Raw genomic sequence first — 13,197 nt, forward strand, 5'->3', positions numbered from 1 at the left:
ACTGTGGAACAGAGGGGTTTAGATGTTATGAACTGTAGAACAGAGGGGTTTAGAGGTTATAAACAGTGGAACAGAGGGGGTTAGAGGTTATAAACAGTGTTACTGTGGAACAGAGGGGTTTAGAGGTTATAAACTGTGGAACAGAGGTGTTTAGAGGTTATAAACTGTGTTACTGTGGAACAGAGGGGGTTAGATATTATAAACTGTGGAACAGAGGGGTTTAGAGGTTATAAACTGTGCAACAGAGGGGTTTAGAGGTTATAAACTGTGGAACAGAGGGGTTTAGAGGTTATAAACTGTGGAACAGAGGCGTTTAGAGGTTATAAACTGTGGAACAGAGGGGTTTAGAGGTTATAAACTGTGGAACAGAGGGGTTTAGAGGTTATAAACTGTGGAACAGAGGGGTTTAGAGGTTATAAACAGTGGAACAGAGGGGTTAGAGGTTATAAACAGTGTTACTGTGGAACAGAGGGATTAGAGGTTATAAACTGTGGAACAGAGGGGTTTAGAGGTTATAAACTGTGGAACAGAGGGGTTTAGAGGTTATAAACAGTGGAACAGAGGGGGTTAGAGGTTATAAACAGTGTTACTGTGAAACAGGGATTTAGAGGTTATAAACTGTGGAACAGAGGGGTTTAGAGGTTATAAACTGTGGAACAGAGGGGTTTAGAGGTTATAAACTGTGGAACAGAGGGGTTTAGAGGTTATAAACTGTGTTACTGTGGAAAAAAGGGGGTTAGAGGTTATAAACTGTGGAACAGAGGGGTTTAGAGGTTATAAACTGTGCAACAGAGGGGTTTAGAGGTTATAAACAGTGGAACAGAGGGGGTTAGAGGTTATAAACAGTGTGACTGTGGAACAGAGGGATTTAGCGGATATAAACTGTGTTACTGTGGAACAGAGGGGTTTAGAGGTTATAAACTGTGTTACTGTGGAACAGAGGGGGTTAGAGGTCATAAACTGTGGAACAGAGGTGTTTAGAGGTTATAAACTGTGGAACAGAGGGGTTTAGAGGATATAAACTGTGGAACAGAGGGGTTTAGAGGTTATAAACTGTGGAACAGAGGGAGTTAGAGGTTATAAACTGTGGAACAGAGGGGTTTAGCGGTTATAAACTGTGCAACAGAGGGGTTTAGAGGTTATAAACTGTGGAACAGAGGGGTTTAGAGGATATAAACTGTGGAACAGAGTGGTTTAGAGGTTAAACTGTGTTACTGTGGAACAGAGGGATTTAGCGGATATAAACTGTGTTACTGTGGAACAGAGGGGTTTAGAGGTTATAAACTGTGGAACAGAGGTGTTTAGAGGTTATAAACTGTGTTACTGTGGAACAGAGGGGGTTAGAGGTCATAAACTGTGGAACAGAGGGGTTTAGAGGTTATAAACAGTGGAACAGAGGGGGTTAGAGGTTATAAACAGTGTGACTGTGGAACAGAGGGATTTAGCGGATATAAACTGTGTTACTGTGGAACAGAGGGGTTTAGAGGTTATAAACTGTGTTACTGTGGAACAGAGGGGGTTAGAGGTCATAAACTGTGGAACAGAGGTGTTTAGAGGTTATAAACTGTGGAACAGAGGGGTTTAGAGGATATAAACTGTGGAACAGAGGGGTTTAGAGGTTATAAACTGTGGAACAGAGGGAGTTAGAGGTTATAAACTGTGGAACAGAGGGGTTTAGCGGTTATAAACTGTGCAACAGAGGGGTTTAGAGGTTATAAACTGTGGAACAGAGGGGTTTAGAGGATATAAACTGTGGAACAGAGTGGTTTAGAGGTTAAACTGTGTTACTGTGGAACAGAGGGGTTTAGAGGTTATAAACTGTGGAACAGAGGGGTTTAGAGGTTATAAACTGTGGAACAGAGGGGTTTAGAGGTTATAAACTGTGGAACAGAGGGGGTTAGAGGTTATAAACTGTGGAACAGAGGTGTTTAGAGGTTATAAACTGTGGAACAGAGGGGTTTAGAGGTTATAAACTGTGTTACTGTGAAACAGAGGAGGTAGAGGTTATTAACAGTGTTACTGTGGAACAAAGGGAGTTAGAGGTTATAAACAGTGTTTCTTTGGAACTGTGGGGGTTAGAGGTTATAAACAGTGTTACTGTGGAACAGAGGGAGTTAGAGGTTATAAACTGTGGAACAGAGGGGTTTAGAGGTTATAAACTGTGCAACAGAGGGGTTTAGAGGTTATAAACTGTGGAACAGAGGAGTTTAGAGGTTATAAAGTGTGCAACAGAGGGGGTTAGAGGTTATAAACTGTGGAACAGAAGGGTTTAGAGGTTATAAACAGTGGAACAGAGGGGGTTAGAGGTTATAAACTGTGTTACTGTGGAACAGGGGGGTTTAGAGGTTATAGACTGTGGAACAGAGGGGTTTAGAGGTTATAAACTGTGTTACTGTGGAACAGAGGGGGTTAGAGGTTAAACTGTGGAACAGAGGGGTTTAGAGGTTATAAACTGTGGAACAGATGGGTTTAGAGGTTATAAACTGTGCAACAGAGGGGTTTAGAGGTTATAAACTGTGGAACAGAGGGGTTTAGCGGTTATAAACTGTGGAACAGAGGGGTTTAGAGGTTATAAACTGTGGAACAGAGGGGTTTAGAGGTTATAAACAGTGGAACAGAGGGGGTTAGAGGTTATAAACAGTGTTACTGTGGAACAGAGGGATTAGAGGTTATAAACCGTGGAACAGAGGGTTTAGAGGTTATAAACTGTGGAACAGAGGGGTTTAGAGGTTATAAACAGTGGAACAGAGGGGTTTAGAGGTTATGAACTGTGTTACTGTGGAACAGATGGGTTTAGCGGTTATAAACTGTGGAACAGAGGGGTTTAGAGGTTATAAACTGTGGAACAGAGGATGTTAGAGGTTATAAACTGTGGAACAGAGGGGTTTAGAGGTTATAAACTGTGGAACAGATGGGGTTAGAGGTTATAAACTGTGGAACAGAGGGAGTTAGAGGTTATAAACTGTGGAACAGAGGGGTTTAGAGGTTATAAACTGTGGAACAGAGGGGTTTAGAGGTTATAAACTGTGCAACAGAGGGGGTTAGAGGTTATAAACTGTGGAACAGAGGGGTTTAGAGGTTATAAACTGTAGAACAGATGGGGTTAGAGGTTATAAACAGTGTTACTGTGGAACAGAGGGGTTTAGAGGTTATAAACTGTGGAACAGAGGGGTTTAGCGGTTATAAACTGTGGAACAGAGGGGTTTAGAGGTTATAAACTGTGGAACAGAGGGGTTTAGAGGTTATAAACAGTGGAACAGAGGGGGTTAGAGGTTATAAACAGTGTTACTGTGGAACAGAGGGATTAGAGGTTATAAACTGTGGAACAGAGGGGTTTAGATTTTATAAACTGTGGAACAGAGGGGTTTAGAGGTTATAAACAGTGGAACAGAGGGGGTTAGAGGTTATGAACTGTGTTACTGTGGAACAGATGGGTTTAGCGGTTATAAACTGTGGAACAGAGGGGTTTAGAGGTTATAAACTGTGGAACAGAGGGGGTTAGAGGTTATAAACTGTGGAACAGAGGGGTTTAGAGGTTATAAACTGTGGAACAGATGGGGTTAGAGGTTATAAACTGTGGAACAGAGGGAGTTAGAGGTTATAAACTGTGGAACAGAGGGGTTTAGAGGTTATAAACTGTGGAACAGAGGGGTTTAGAGGTTATAAACTGTGCAACAGAGGGGGTTAGAGGTTATAAACTGTGGAACAGAGGGGTTTAGAGGTTATAAACTGTGGAACAGATGGGGTTAGAGGTTATAAACAGTGTTACTGTGGAACAGAGGGGATTAGAGGTTATAAACTGTGGAACAGAGGGGTTTAGAGGTTATAAACTGTGGAACAGAGGGAGCAGAGGTTATAAACAGTGTTACTGTGGAACAGAGGGGGTTAGAGGTTATAAACAGTGTTACTGTGGAACAGGGGGGTTTAGAGGTTATAAACTGTGGAACAGATGGGTTTAGAGGTTATAAACTGTGGAACAGAGGGGTTTAGAGGTTATAAACTGTGTTACTGTGGAACAGAGGGGGTTAGAGGTTATACATTGTGGAACAGAGGGGTTTAGAGGTTATAAACTGTGCAACAGAGGGGTTTAGAGGTTATAAACTGTGGAACAGAGGGGTTTAGAGGTTATAAACTGTGCAACATAGGGGTTTAGAGGTTATACACTGTGGAACAGAGGGGTTTAGAGGTTATAAACTGTGGAACAGAGGGGTTTAGAGGTTATAAACTGTGTTACTGTGGAACAGAGGGGTTTAGAGGTTATAAACTGTGGAACAGAGGGGTTTAGAGGTTATGAACTGTAGAACAGAGGGGTTTAGAGGTTATAAACAGTGGAACAGAGGGGGTTAGAGGTTATAAACAGTGTTACTGTGGATCAGGGGGTTTAGAGGTTATAAACTGTGGAACAGAGGGGTTTAGAGGTTATAAACTGTGGAACAGAGGGGTTTAGAGGTTATAAACTGTGTTACTGTGGAACAGAGGGGGTTAGAGATTATAAACTGTGGAACAGAGGGGTTTAGAGGTTATAAACTGTGCAACAGAGGGGTTTAGAGGTTATAAACTGTGGAACAGAGGGGTTTAGAGGTTATAAACTGTGGAACAGAGGCGTTTAGAGGTTATAAACTGTGGAACAGAGGGGTTTAGAGGTTATAAACTGTGGAACAGAGGGGTTTAGAGGTTATAAACTGTGGAACAGAGGGGTTTAGAGGTTATAAACTGTGGAACAGAGGGGTTTAGAGGTTATAAACAGTGGAACAGAGGGGTTAGAGGTTATAAACAGTGTTACTGTGGAACAGAGGGATTAGAGGTTATAAACTGTGGAACAGAGGGGTTTAGAGGTTATAAACTGTGGAACAGAGGGGTTTAGAGGTTATAAACAGTGGAACAGAGGGGGTTAGAGGTTATAAACAGTGTTACTGTGGAACAGGGATTTAGAGGTTATAAACTGTGGAACAGAGGGGTTTAGAGGTTATAAACTGTGGAACAGAGGGGTTTAGAGGTTATAAACTGTGGAACAGAGGGGTTTAGAGGTTATAAACTGTGCAACAGAGGGGTTTAGAGGTTATAAACTGTGGAACAGAGTGGTTTGGAGGTTATAAACTGTGGAACAGAGGTGTTTAGAGGTTATAAACTGTGTTACTGTGGAACAGAGGGGGTTAGAGGTCATAAACTGTGGAACAGAGGGGTTTAGAGGTTATAAACAGTGGAACAGAGGGGGTTAGAGGTTATAAACAGTGTGACTGTGGAACAGAGGGATTTAGCGGATATAAACTGTGTTACTGTGGAACAGAGGGGTTTAGAGGTTATAAACTGTGTTACTGTGGAACAGAGGGGGTTAGAGGTCATAAACTGTGGAACAGAGGTGTTTAGAGGTTATAAACTGTGGAACAGAGGGGTTTAGAGGTTATAAACTGTGTTACTGTGGAACAGAGGGGGTTAGAGGTTATAAACTGTGGAACAGAGGGGTTTAGAGGTTATAAACTGTGCAACAGAGGGGTTTAGAGGTTATAAACTGTGGAACAGAGTGGTTTAGAGGTTATAAACTGTGGAACAGAGGTGTTTAGAGGTTATAAACTGTGTTACTGTGGAACAGAGGGGGTTAGAGGTCATAAACTGTGGAACAGAGGGGTTTAGAGGTTATAAACAGTGGAACAGAGGGGGTTAGAGGTTATAAACAGTGTGACTGTGGAACAGAGGGATTTAGCGGATATAAACTGTGTTACTGTGGAACAGAGGGGTTTAGAGGTTATAAACTGTGTTACTGTGGAACAGAGGGGGTTAGAGGTCATAAACTGTGGAACAGAGGTGTTTAGAGGTTATAAACTGTGGAACAGAGGGGTTTAGAGGATATAAACTGTGGAACAGAGGGAGTTAGAGGTTATAAACTGTGGAACAGAGGGGTTTAGCGGTTATAAACTGTGCAACAGAGGGGTTTAGAGGTTATAAACTGTGGAACAGAGGGGTTTAGAGGATATAAACTGTGGAACAGAGTCGTTTAGAGGTTAAACTGTGTTACTGTGGAACAGAGGGGTTTAGAGGTTATAAACTGTGGAACAGAGGGGTTTAGAGGTTATAAACTGTGGAACAGAGGGGTTTAGAGGTTATAAACTGTGGAACAGAGGGGGTTAGAGGTTATAAACTGTGGAACAGAGGGGTTTAGAGGTTATAAACTGTGGAACAGAGGGGTTTAGAGGTTATAAACTGTGTTACTCTGAAACAGAGGAGGTAGAGGTTATTAACAGTGTTACTGTGGAACAAAGGGAGTTAGAGGTTATAAACAGTGTTTCTTTGGAACTGTGGGGGTTAGAGGTTATAAACAGTGTTACTGTGGAACAGAGGGAGTTAGAGGTTATAAACAGTGTTTCTGTGGAACTGTGGGGGTTAGAGGTTATAAACTGTGGAACAGAGGGGGTTAGAGGTTATAAACAGTGTTTACTGTGGAACAGAGGGAGTTAGAGGTTATAAACAGTGTTTCTGTGGAACTGTGGGGGTTAGAGGTTATAAACAGTGTTACTGTGGAACATAGGGGGTTAGGGGTTATAAACTGTGGACCAGGTGGTCTCTGTTACAACCAGGTGGTCTCTGTTACAACCAGGTGGTGTCTGTTACAACTAGATGGTCTCTGTTACAACCAGGTGGAACTGTGTTGGAGCCGTCAAACCGGAGAGCAGCTGCTGTTGCAGATCAATGTCATGAAGCCACATCTTTAGAGCCCATCTTTAGAGCCTATCTTTAGAGCCCATGTCAGTACATCTGCGACTTCCTGAAAGTTTCACCACGGGTCATTTGTATATGTTCAGATTGCGGGGAATCTGCTATAGTCTTTACACTTATTCAGTCATTTCAGATCTACAGAAGTGTATAAGGGGTAGTGTCTAGGGGGTAGTGTCTAGGGGGTAGTGTCTAACGGGTAGTATATAGGGGGTAGGGTCTAGGGGGTAGTGTCTAGGGGGTAGTGTCTAGGGGGTAGTATATAGGGGGTAGTGTCTAGGGGGTAGTGTTTAGGGGGTAGTGTCTAGGGGGTAGTGTCTAACGGGTAGTATATAGGGGGAAGGGTCTAGGGGGTAGTGTCTAGGGGGTAGTGTCTAGGGGGTAGTATATAGGGGGTAGTGTCTAGGGGGTAGTGTCTAGGGGGTAGTATATAGGGGGTAGTGTCTAGGGGGTAGTGTCTAACGGGTAGTATATAGGGGGTAGGGTCTAGGGGGTAGTATATAGGGGGTAGTGTCTAGGGGGTAGTATATAGGGGGTAGTGTCTAGGGGGTAGTGTCTAGGGGGTAGTGTCTAAGGGGTAGTGTCTAACGGGTAGTATATAGGGGGTAGTGTCTAGGGGGTAGTGTCTAGGGGGTAGTGTCTAACGGGTAGTATATAGGGGGTAGGGTCTAGGGGGTAGTATATAGGGGGTAGTGTCTAGGGGGTAGTATATAGGGGGTAGTGTCTAGGGGGTAGTGTCTAGGAGGTAGTATATAGGGGGTAGTGTCTAGGGGGTAGTGTCTAACGGGTAGTATATAGGGGGTAGGGTCTAGGGGGTAGTATATAGGGGGTAGTATATAGGGTGTAGTGTCTAGGGGGTAGTATATAGGGGGTAGTTTCTAGGGGGTAGTATATAGGGGGTAGTGTCTAGGGGGTAGTGTCTAGGGGGTAGTGTCTAGGGGGTAGTGTCTAGGGGGTAGTGTCTAATGGGTAGTATATAGGGGGTAGGGTCTAGGGGGTAGTATATAGGGGGTAGTATATAGGGTGTAGTGTCTAGGGGGTAGTATATAGGGGGTAGTTTCTAGGGGGTAGTATATAGGGGGTAGTGTCTAGGGGGTAGTGTCTAGGGGGTAGTGTCTAGGGGGTAATGTCTAGGGGGTAGTGTCTAGGGGTTAATGTCTAGGGGGTAGGGATTGATTTGGAACGTAGCCTAGCAGACTGTGGTTCAGAGGGCACCTTGGGACCTGGCTCTCTCTCTCTGAAGTCAATACCTGATCTTATCAAATAACACATTACTGTTATATCCTCCTGAGAGCCTGCTATTCATCTTCTCTAATGGAAATTAGTGTTTGGTATGCAAGCCACTGTGTTAGGTCCTGTTGTACCTTTGAGAGGACATTCTGGGCTTTTCAATGGTACCACGTGTGGAGGTTTATCTTTTTAGGTTTAGTCAAAAATGGCTACCATCACAATTACCACATTTCCCATCGCATTTTAATGTTCACATGTGTCGAATACAACAGGTGTAGAGTAACAACAGGTGTAGAGTAACAACAGGTGTAGAGTAACAACATGTGTAGAGTAACAACAGGTGTAGAGTAACAACAGGTGTAGAGTAACAACAGGTGTAGAGTAACAACAGGTGTAGAGTAACAACAGGTGTAGCGTAACAACAGGTGTAGAGTAACAACAGCTGTAGAGTAACGACAGGTGTAGAGTAACGACAGGTGTAGCGTAACAACAGGTGTAGAGTAACAACAGGTGTAGAGTAACGACAGGTGTAGCGTAACAACAGGTGTAGAGTAACAACAGGTGTAGAGTAACAACAGGTGTAGAGTAACAACAGGTGTAGCGTAACAACAGGTGTAGAGTAACAACAGGTGTAGAGTAACAACAGGTGTAGAGTAACAACAGGTGTAGAGCAACAACAGGTGTAGAGTAACAACAGGTGTAGAGTAACAACAGGTGTAGAGCAACAACAGGTGTAGAGTAACAACAGGTGTAGAGTAACAACAGGTGTAGAGTAACGACAGGTGTAGCGTAACAACAGGTGTAGAGTAACAACAGGTGTAGAGTAACAACAGGTGTAGAGTAGGTGTAGCGTAACAACAGGTGTAGAGTAACAACAGGTGTAGAGTAACAACAGGTGTAGAGTAACAACAGGTGTAGAGTAACAACAGGTGTAGAGCAACAACAGGTGTAGAGCAAGACTTTACAGTGAAATGCTTACTTACCAGCCCATTCCCAACAGGTGTAGACTTTACAGTGAAATGCTGACTTACCAGCCCATTCCCAACAGGTGAAGACTTTACAGTGAAATGTACGAGGTAATAACGAGGCTATATACGAGGTAATAACGAGGCTATATACGAGGAGTAGCAGTACTGAGTCAATGTGCAGGGGTACGTAGTAGTTGAGGTCATTGAAGTAATACAGTATGGCAGAAGTTAACATACAATTAGGTTGTGGAGTCATTAAAACTCGTTTTTCAACCACTACACAAATTTCTTGTTAACAAACTATAGTTTTGGCAAGTCAGTGAGGACATCTACTTTGTGCATGAAACAAGTAATTTTTCCAACAATTGTTTACAGACAGATTATTTCATTTATAATTCACAGAATCACAATTCCAGTGGGTCAGAAGTTTACATACACTAAGTTGACTGTGCCTTTAAACAGCTTGGAAAATTCCAGAAAATTATGTCACGGCTTAAGAAGCTTCTGATAGGCTAATTGGCATCATTTGAGTCAATTGGAGGTGTACCTGTGGATGTATTTCAAGGCCTACCTTCAAACTCAGTGCCTCTTTGCTTGACATCATGGGAAAATCAAAAGAAATCAGCAAAGACCTCAGAAAAACAATTGTAGACCTCCACAAGTCTAGTTCATCCTTGGGAGCAATGTCCAAACGCCTGAAGGTACTACGTTCATCTGTACAAACAATAGTCCTCAAGTATAAACACCATATGTGTCCAGATCATACTATATTTATAGATCATATTATATTTATAGATCATATTATAGTTATAGATCATATTATAGTTATAGATCATATTATAGATCATATTATAGATCATATTATAGTTATAGATCATATTATAGATCATATTATAGTTATAGATCATATTATAGTTATAGATCATATTATAGTTATAGATCATATTATAGTTATAGATCATATTATAGATCATATTATAGATCATATTATAGTTATAGATCATATTATAGATCATATTATAGATCATATTATAGATCATATTATAGTTATAGATCATATTATAGATCATATTATAGATCATATTATAGTTATAGATCATATTATAGATCATATTATAGATCATATTATAGTTATAGATCATATTATAGATCATATTATAGATCATATTATAGTTATAGATCATATTATAGATCATATTATAGATCATATTATAGTTATAGATCATATTATAGATCATATTATAGTTATAGATCATATTATAGTTATAGATCATATTATAGATCATATTATTGTTATAGATCATATTATAGATCATATCATTGTTATAGATCATATTATAGATCATATTATAGTAATAGATCATATTATAGTAATAGATCATATTATATTTATAGATCATCTTATAGTTATAGATCATATTATAGTTATAGATCATATTATAGTTATAGATCATATTATATTTATAGATCATATTATATTTATAGATCATATTATTGTTATAGATCATATTATAGATCATATTATAGATCATATTATAGTTATAGATCATATTATAGTTATAGATCATATTATAGATCATATTATAGTTATAGATCATATTATAGTTATAGATCATATTATAGATCATATTATAGTTATAGATCATATTATAGATCATATTATAGTAATAGATCATATTATAGTTATAGATCATATTATAATTATAGATCATATTATAGATCATATTATAGTTATAGATCATATTATAGTTATAGATCATATTATAGATCATATTATAGTAATAGATCATATTATAGATCATATTATAGTAATAGATCATATTATAGATCATATTATAGTAATAGATCATATTATAGTTATAGATCATATTATAGATCATATTATAGTTATAGATCATATTATAGTTATAGATCATATTATAGATCATATTATAGTTATAGATCATATTATAGATCATATTATAGTTATAGATCATATTATAGATCATATTATAGATCATATTATAGATCATATTATAGTTATAGATCATATTATAGATCATATTATAGATCATATTATAGTTATAGATCATATTATAGATCATATTATAGTTATAGATCATATTATAGTTATAGATCATATTATAGATCATATTATAGATCATATTATAGTTATAGATCATATTATAGTTATAGATCATATTATAGATCATATTATAGATCATATTATAGATCATGTTATAGTTATAGATTATCTTATAGTTATAGATCATATTATAGATCATCTTATAGTTATAGATCATATTATATTTATAGATCATGTTATAGTTATAGATTATCTTATAGTTATAGATCATATTATATTTATAGATCATGTTATAGTTATAGATTATCTTATAGTTATAGATCATATTATAGATCATATTATAGATCATATTATAGATCATATTATAGTTATAGATCATATTATAGATCATATTATAGTAATAGATCATATCATTGTTATAGATCATATTATAGATCATATTATAGTAATAGATCATATTATAGTAATAGATCATATTATATTTATAGATCATATTATTGTTATAGATCATATTATAGATCATATTATAGATCATATTATAGTTATAGATCATATTATAGTTATAGATCATATTATAGATCATATTATAGTTATAGATCATATTATATTTATAGATCATATTATAGATCATATTATAGATCATATTATAGTTATAGATCATATTATAGTTATAGATCATATTATAGATCATATTATAGATCATATTATAGTTATAGATCATATTATAGTTATAGATCATATTATAGTTATAGATCATATTATAGATCATATTATAGTTATAGATCATATTATAGATCATATTATAGTAATAGATCATATTATAGTTATAGATCATATTATAGTAATAGATCATATTATAGATCATATTATAGATCATATTATAGTTATAGATCATATTATAGTTATAGATCATATTATAGATCATATTATAGATCATATTATAGATCATCTTATAGTTATAGATCATATTATAGTTATAGATCATATTATAGTTATAGATCATATTATAGTTATGGATCATATCACTCCAACCTAAGTGTATGTACATTTCCGACGTCAACTGTCCTGACTATACCAATAGTTAGGAACACCTAATTCCTTATGTTAAGCCAGTTTTTCCTCGAATCTAAATCCATCCCCTGCCAAGGAGCTGTTTTGTTCTGCCTCCAGCTTTATAGCATAGTGCTGGCAGTCACCCACACACACACACACACACACACACACACACACACACACACACACACACACACACACACACACACACTGTAGATAGCGCTCTGGAGAGTGGGATAATATCTCAATGTGTTATACACAGCAGAGTTAGCTGGAGGGCAAGATATGTATAGTGTAAAGATAAACCCCTGTGTGTTATAGTACAACGTTTCTCCTGTTGCTGACCTGGTTGTGAATAATTCAGCATGTTTTAATTTAATGTTTCAACTATGTATTATCTATGCATTGATTCATTCAATACTATTGGATAAAGCAGCTGCTGAGCTCTATATTCATTAATACTATTGGATAAAACAGCCAACAAGCTCTATATTCATTAATACTATTGGATAAAGCAGCCGCTGAGCTCTATATTCATTAATACTATTGGATAAAACAGCCAACGAGCTCTAAATTCATTAATACTATTGGATAAAGCAGCCACTGAGTGTGTGTGTGTGTGTGTGTGTGTGTGTGTGTGTGTGTGTGTGTGTGCGTGTGCGTGCGTAAGTGCGTGCGTGCGTGCGCCTGCGTGAGTGTGTGCGTGCGTGCTCATTTACAATTGTGACCTGGCCAAGATAAAGCAGAGCAGTTCGACACATACAACGACACAGAGTTACACATGGAATAAAACAAACATACAGTCAATAATACAGTATAAACAAGTCTAAATACGAAGTGAGCAAATGAGGTGAGATAAGGGAGGTAAAGGCAAAAAAAGGCCATGGTGGCAAAGTAGATACAATATAGCAAGTAAAACACTGGAATGGTAGATTTGCAGTGGAAGAATGTGCAAAGTAGAAATATAAATAATGGGGTGCAAAGGAGCAAAATAAATAAATAAATTAAATACAGTACGGAAAGAGGTAGTTGTTTGGGCTAAATTATAGGTGGGCTATGTACAGGTGCAGTAATCTGTGAGCTGCTCTGACAGCTGGTGCTTAAAGCTAGTGAGGGAGATAAGTGTTTCCAGTTTCAGAGATTTTTGTAGTTTGTTCCAGTCATTGGCAGCAG

Source organism: Oncorhynchus clarkii, chromosome 24 (assembly GCF_045791955.1).
Source record: "Oncorhynchus clarkii lewisi isolate Uvic-CL-2024 chromosome 24, UVic_Ocla_1.0, whole genome shotgun sequence".
NCBI classification, from domain to species: Eukaryota; Metazoa; Chordata; class Actinopteri; order Salmoniformes; family Salmonidae; genus Oncorhynchus; species Oncorhynchus clarkii.